Below are 6,782 nucleotides of genomic sequence, written 5' to 3'. Positions count from 1 at the left end.
CCCTCAGAAAAATACGCAAAGGTTCCTCCCAGGGTCCCATCTTGCAGCTACCATTGGTGACCTCAACTACGCAATCCTGCCTCCCAGTGGCCACTGTGCATTTTTTCTCGATAGTGAAGACTATACCTCAAAGTTCCTCATCCCAGCCCGAGCTACGCAGTCTGCCTCCTTGTCACTTGGAACTATGCAATGCGCAGTTACTGGGCCCTCTTCCTAGGATTCCATTTCTCCCAGGCCCGAACCACGGAAAACAATGCATCATCTTAGACTTGGAGGTTTTGGATTTGATATCATCCCGTCATGAGTGAATTGCAAGAATAGATACATTGATAGATCATGGCGAGATGACGAATGGGATGGAGTGCACATGCTAGAAGTCTCACTTGCAGCTGGATGGACGAAAGATGTTCATCAAAGAGAAAACAAAAGGAACAAATGCATGTAACCATCTTACATGACCAAGACCATTGAATACCCCACAACATCAAGCCATGCAGAGGAGAAGACAAAGCACATCCAAGAACACATCCATCACTTAGCAACAACAATAACTTGACTTGCCACCACATCCAGTTAGTCCATGTCATCAATGTCATGTCAAGTTATGTCATGAGTTGTGAAGGCCACATCACTACTATGGGCCATATCTGTTGTAACCAAATGTAATTTAAAGTGAAAGTCCAATGCACACACACATGAAGATGAAGAGTCATGTCAGTTGAAAAGTCATAGGAAGTTGAACAGTCGTGAGGGTAGTCCAAGAATCACAAGGGTCAAGCATCACCCTTGGCTCCAATGTCCCATTGTATGAGCAAGGACTTTTCATGTTGGCTCCTCCCGCGTATTCTTGAGAGTTTCAGTCAGTTCTTTGGGGAGCAAGGAGGGGCTCCAATGTCCCACTACCGGGACTAATGATGTATGGCGTACATATGTGTCTTGGAACTTTTGCTTAATACAGAAGCCTGTTAATGCCAACACGTTTTCGTGCATGTTTTGTAGATGTTAGTAAGACTATTTTTTTAGCATTTGTAATGCATGTTTGTTTCACCTGTACTAAGATAGTTGAACTACTTCGGTTGTTTTAGTACTTACATTGTTGGGAATGTACTGTATTAGTTATCACTGTTGTCTCATCCTTGTGGACTACTCCACAGGATATTAGATAGACCTTTCTTGTTTACTGGTTATAATGACCGTCACATCTGTGTGGACTACTCTGTTGGATGGTCTACATGTTTTCCTGTGTACTTCAGTTTTAACGACTGTCACATCTGTTGTGGACTACTCTGCTGGATGTTGGTCATACCTCTTTTGGTTCTCATGTGTCTCTTCCTGGGTGGCACTGCGACCTCTCACTTTACTCTCCCCCTTTGCAGTGAGAGAAACTAGACACAAGTTACATTATGCACTCACCAGGCACACTCACCTCGCTTTTTGAAGATACCAGCATAACACTCTCATGTGATGAATAGTAAGAGCTAATGCAAATATATAAGAGAATGGAAACCAACCCATCGTACCAGATGGGACTCCCACACCAAACGGTGTGAGGTCTAGTTGGGACTTCATACTGAGGACATCCCCGGAATTTTGGTGGGTCCAACACCATCAATAGGATGATAGCAATGACGATCATGATGTCTATCATAAAAAAAACTAGAATCGTACCTGTACTCATTGCCCCTCCTATTCAGAGTGTCCATCAACCTGCCATCTCTCACTGTATGCAATATATCTGACCTGTGTCTACCAGGGAACCTGCTACCATATGCCCCATTAGTTCTATCCCCATGTCCATGGCTGATCCAAAGTGGCCCTTGTCATTGCAAGTCTAAAAAACTCTGAAGAAGTATAGAATTAACCTCTTCTTGCTTCTCTTGTGCCTATATGATTTGGTCATTATCCGCCTTAACACTCCTTATCTCTTCCTTCAAAATTCTCAATGTAATTGCCAAATCAGAAGAGTTCCAAACACCATGCTACTCTTTGGATTCATAGGGAGAGGCTTTGTAATCAACCATCTTGCTAGCCATTTGATCTTTCTTCCTGCAATGCATAATATGTTAGATAAACCAAATCACAATAAATCAACGTACCTTAGTATAGTTTGGGGAGGATACCTTGTCTGCAAGATCACCAAATCAACTTGATACATGTATAACATAGACATAATAACATATAAACATACAAAAAGTAAGTGCATCAAAACATAAACATCATTATAGCTAGGGTCTAGTCATCAATGCAAGGCCATATCAACATTGCATGCTATGATCACATGCATGACGACAACCATTACTCCATTGTATACATTTCCACATGCAACCAACAACATGCATAAACAATGCCTAATCAACTGCATATACACATAAATTCATGTAGTCAAACATAAGTGATCAATTCTTGTAATCAACCTACAAGACTGATACATGTAATCAAATATTCAAGAATGTAACCTAACATACAAGGATATAAGTAGGTGGAATAAAATCAACATGTAAGCGACATGTAACCATATGAAACTAATCACATACTCATGACAAATACGTTCCGAAAAATCAATATCAAATTCTTCATATCAACCATACTGCAACCATAATCAACATTATGTAATGCAACAAGAACATGCAATGAAAGTGTAAGAGACACACATGCAATTGGAATGCATGCATTACCAACACACATCTCCCATCAGTTCGAGAGTTGAACCATGCTCTGATACCACTTTGTAACACCCTGCTCACACATCCACCCAAGTAACCATGCCAACCAGGGTAAACATGAGACAATAGGCTACTACGATTGTTGGCTTGTGGGGGCCTGACCCAGGTTCAACGTTAATTAGCCAAAAAAATCCCTACACTACTAGCCCTTTCGGCATCAGCCCATGGAGCGTGGAATGAAGTATCACTCGAAGCAGTATGGGGGGATGTTGCAACCAAGTTTCCACACCTTGTGATGGTCCTGATGTCGGTTTATTCATTCTATTCATGCCTTCATGCAAGTCACTTAGTTCTAGGGATCTATCTACCTAACCCATTATTCCTTCCTTCGATACCTCTGCGAAAGGGGACGAATGACCTTCGCGCAACCCTAACCCTTGATCTAGACACTTTCACACTATTAAGGCAACATCTTGCACAGATTTTCAAGTTATCTTAAGAATCTTACTTGTCTTATTAGATATTCACAGTTAGCACGACTTAAACAAATATTCTTAATTGCATTTAGTTATCCAACATAATTATACACATTCATGCATCGCATAAGCATTATAAAGGAAATTCATACATAAAATGACAAGACACATTAATTAGAACAAGACACAGAAATTGCATAAAACTTCTCTTTATTGATGACTTCCAAGTGATTACAGACTCTATCCACCCTACGCACACAGTTGCAGGGGTTTGTGCACTCAGTTGCGGACCTCTACCTAGGCCTCTGCGCACTCAGCTACAGAGCCTTTACCTATGCTACGACCCGAAACTTAGAATTCTTACTTAAAAGCTACAAATCTCTTACATGATCTTCTGATTGATGTCTCTAAAACTACTTAGAGCTTAGCGTTTTTTACACAATCCCATGGTCAGTGGATCATGGGTAGATCTCTTACAACCAACTTTAATTTACAAAACTAAGGGTGGACAACCCTTTATGACTTATGACACCTTCGCACTCCGCGACCACAAAATGCGGAGTCTTTACAAGTTTATTACAAAATTTCACCAAAACATGGGCTTTTAGCCCCAAAACTGTCCTTTGGGGGATCCCGTTCCCAACAGGCCCCCAACAAAAACATCATGACTCACCCTCGAGTCACTCGATAGGCACAAAGATCTTTGTGTGAAGCCCTTCCAGCTCGACCTGTATGAATGCAACCTCAGACGTGCACTGAGCTGCTGCTTACTTCGCGTCTTCCACTGTCTACTCGGTCACTACTCCTGTGTTGTCGACCTGAAGCTTTTGCTGTGTCACTTGCAAAGTCACAATATTGCCTTCGATAGATCCTATCACTGCGTAAGCCTCATCCAACCAGGGCTTTAGTCTTGCCTTCAACACTTCTTCCTTGTGCAGCACTGCATCCACCTATTCCTTCAGCTGCTTGGCCTCTTGCAGCTTGGATAGTCTCTGTGTCAGCACGATGGTTCACGTTGTTCCCTTAACCTCATCATAGCGATGTTGTAGCTCGCGCGCTTTCATCTCTAGCCGCTATACATTGGGGTCCTCTTGCAACCTGGTCAGGACCTCAAATTACTATTCAAACAATTGCGTGCAGTCTGCTACTGCACTATCCACCGCCACTACTGCTTCTGTGACAGCGGTCGCCCGCTGTTCCTTTACTTCTGGCGGAGTTGAAGGTTGGGCCCTCAACTGTAACTCTGTGATTTGTAGGTTCAACTCCAACTGAACCCGCGCCATCTCAGTCTGAGTGTCATGGACCCCTACGACCAATGTATGGATGCGTACCTCGACTGGTTCCTCCTCTGGAATGGCCAACTATGGGGCCATTCGGCATGCTTCCTCAACGACCTACATAATCCACTTGCTCTGATTGGTCACCTTGGTCTCAACGATGATGGAAACATTTCTCTGTAAGGCCATCTGCTCATTGTTGATCTACTATTCACTAATCAACTAGAGGGCGCAGTGCTCACGGGCCCTCAGCTCTGCAATCACTCCATCCTGCAAGATGTGGAGCGCTTCATGCGAGAGTGCTTCCAGGTTCAACCCTACTTCCTTTAGGGTGTTGATAGGGGGCCTATCACCCTCATTCTCTGTGGTTAGTGCTCCATCAGGTAGCACAATCGCATTGGAGGCCTTCGTGCCTAGCATATTGGTAGCCTCTGAAGTGCGGATGGGCAGGATAGTAGAAACCGTGCCAGCCTGTGACGCGCAGGTCTGCAACTCCTGCAACCCTGTATGGATAGCCCCCAGGATGATTTTCTGTTGTTGTTCAAATTGTTGCAGTGCCTCCACGGTGACATCCCTCACTGTGTCACCGATATCATGCAAGTCACCCTTTGTTAATGTGATAGGGTCCAGTGAGGTCTTGGTCGCCTTTGACTTCTTCCTGGGCCTTCCCTTCTCCAGCTCCCTTGGGCACTTGATGTGGGCGGACGTCTCCTGAGGGTCTGCGTCGTGCTATTCCGTTTCCTCCTCTATCTCAGGTGAAGGTGACCTCATGCCTTTGTCAGAACCCCGCTCTGTGCCACCTGTCTGCTTCCCTGCCTGTTGCATAGCCTCGCGCTCCACCTGGGCCTTATTAGCGGCCTCCTTTTTCCTCTTCTCGGGAAACTGTGTCATCTTGAGCTTGGCCTCCTCCTTTTTCTTCTGCGGGGCGGACTTGCTCCCTCCCATTGCTAAGTCTATTGTAGGGCGCCACTTTGCCGACCATTGATCAAGCACCGCATCAATGGCATCATCCGTTGCCAGATAAGGCAAGTTGTATCATTTCTGCGTAGGGTCCTTCCGCACCCTGATGGATACTCGATGGAATTCTGATTTAAATTTGGCATAGCCCTGCAGGTTGGTTTACACCGTAGGCGACAATCACGATTTGCGTTGATGGCCATCCAGATGTTCATTTCCATCAAGATCCAGAAGATCTTGAACCTGACTTGTCCTGACGATGAACCACACTAGTTGGTTCGAAATGCATCGACAAAGGTCTTTCCTAATGTGATTTTTGCTGAAGTTCTGCTTACAACCAGAAGATCTTGCTATCCCTGACTTGTTGTGCATCCTTGGTCACCCATAGCGATGTGTACTTTGCTACTTCAGGGAGGTCTGGTGCGACTGAAGGGCACTAGTTGTCCTCTGGCAATTCCCATGCTACCAACACAATTGACAGCAAGAGCCACACGTAGTGGAATGTCTTGCTGAGCTCCTGTGCTTCACGACAGTTTGCCAAGAACTCTCCGCGAAGGTAGTCCGACCAATTGAACTGGACTCCTTCAGCGCACTGTGCTGCTAGCGCGACGACAGGCGCCGACACCTCATCAGCGCGACATTTCCTCATAACTTTCCCTACGAGGGTCTACGTGGCTACCTTCACATTAGGGTTGCAGATGCTGGATATAACATACTCGCGCGGCTTCTACACCAGCTTAAATTTTTCTTTCATGGATTCTGCGAGAGCCTGTTCGCCACCTTTTCCACCAAATATCATGGCTGGATTCTTGCCTGTATACGGAAATCACGTTATCATGTGAATCAACCTATATGTGATGGGTATTGGCTCCTCCAACCACATACACCCATCATGAACCAAGCACAACAGCTGCTTGATGACCAAAACTATCACCGGGGTGCAGTTGTAGTGCGGCACCTAGAGAAGTTTGAGCAACCTTGCCTTTTCTACTCCCTTGATCCACCTCCATGGCTCCAATGTGCTCATTCTGGTATTGGTATCAATGATGTAGTGCATCAACTACTCGGTTGCTAGGTGTGGGAACTTCTCGTGATTCGCTAAGTCCTAGTCTTCAAGTTTCAGTAGCGGCACTCGTGCCAAGCACGGTCTGTCAAAAACAATTTCATCCGGCAGTAGAGGGGTTTGTGGGGGAGTCTTACTCTCATCGATGTCCTTTGGCACCTTGGTCTTAGGCTTGCACTGAGGGACATACTCCAGAAACTTAGTAATAGGGTCCACACCCTAGGTTTCAACCTCCTCTAATTCGACTGCCACATCCTCATCGTCCATCAGGATGTCTTTAATATCTTCCTCCTCCGACTCCAAATTTATGGCCTTGCCTTTCTCCTGTGCAGTGGGTTTTGGTGGG

The sequence above is a fragment of the Pinus tabuliformis genome, chromosome 7 (genome assembly GCF_031772625.1).
Source record: "Pinus tabuliformis cultivar Carrire ecotype Pingquan chromosome 7, CPIR1, whole genome shotgun sequence".
Lineage (NCBI taxonomy): Eukaryota > Viridiplantae > Streptophyta > Pinopsida > Pinales > Pinaceae > Pinus > Pinus tabuliformis.
This window is presented reverse-complemented; position numbering follows the sequence as displayed.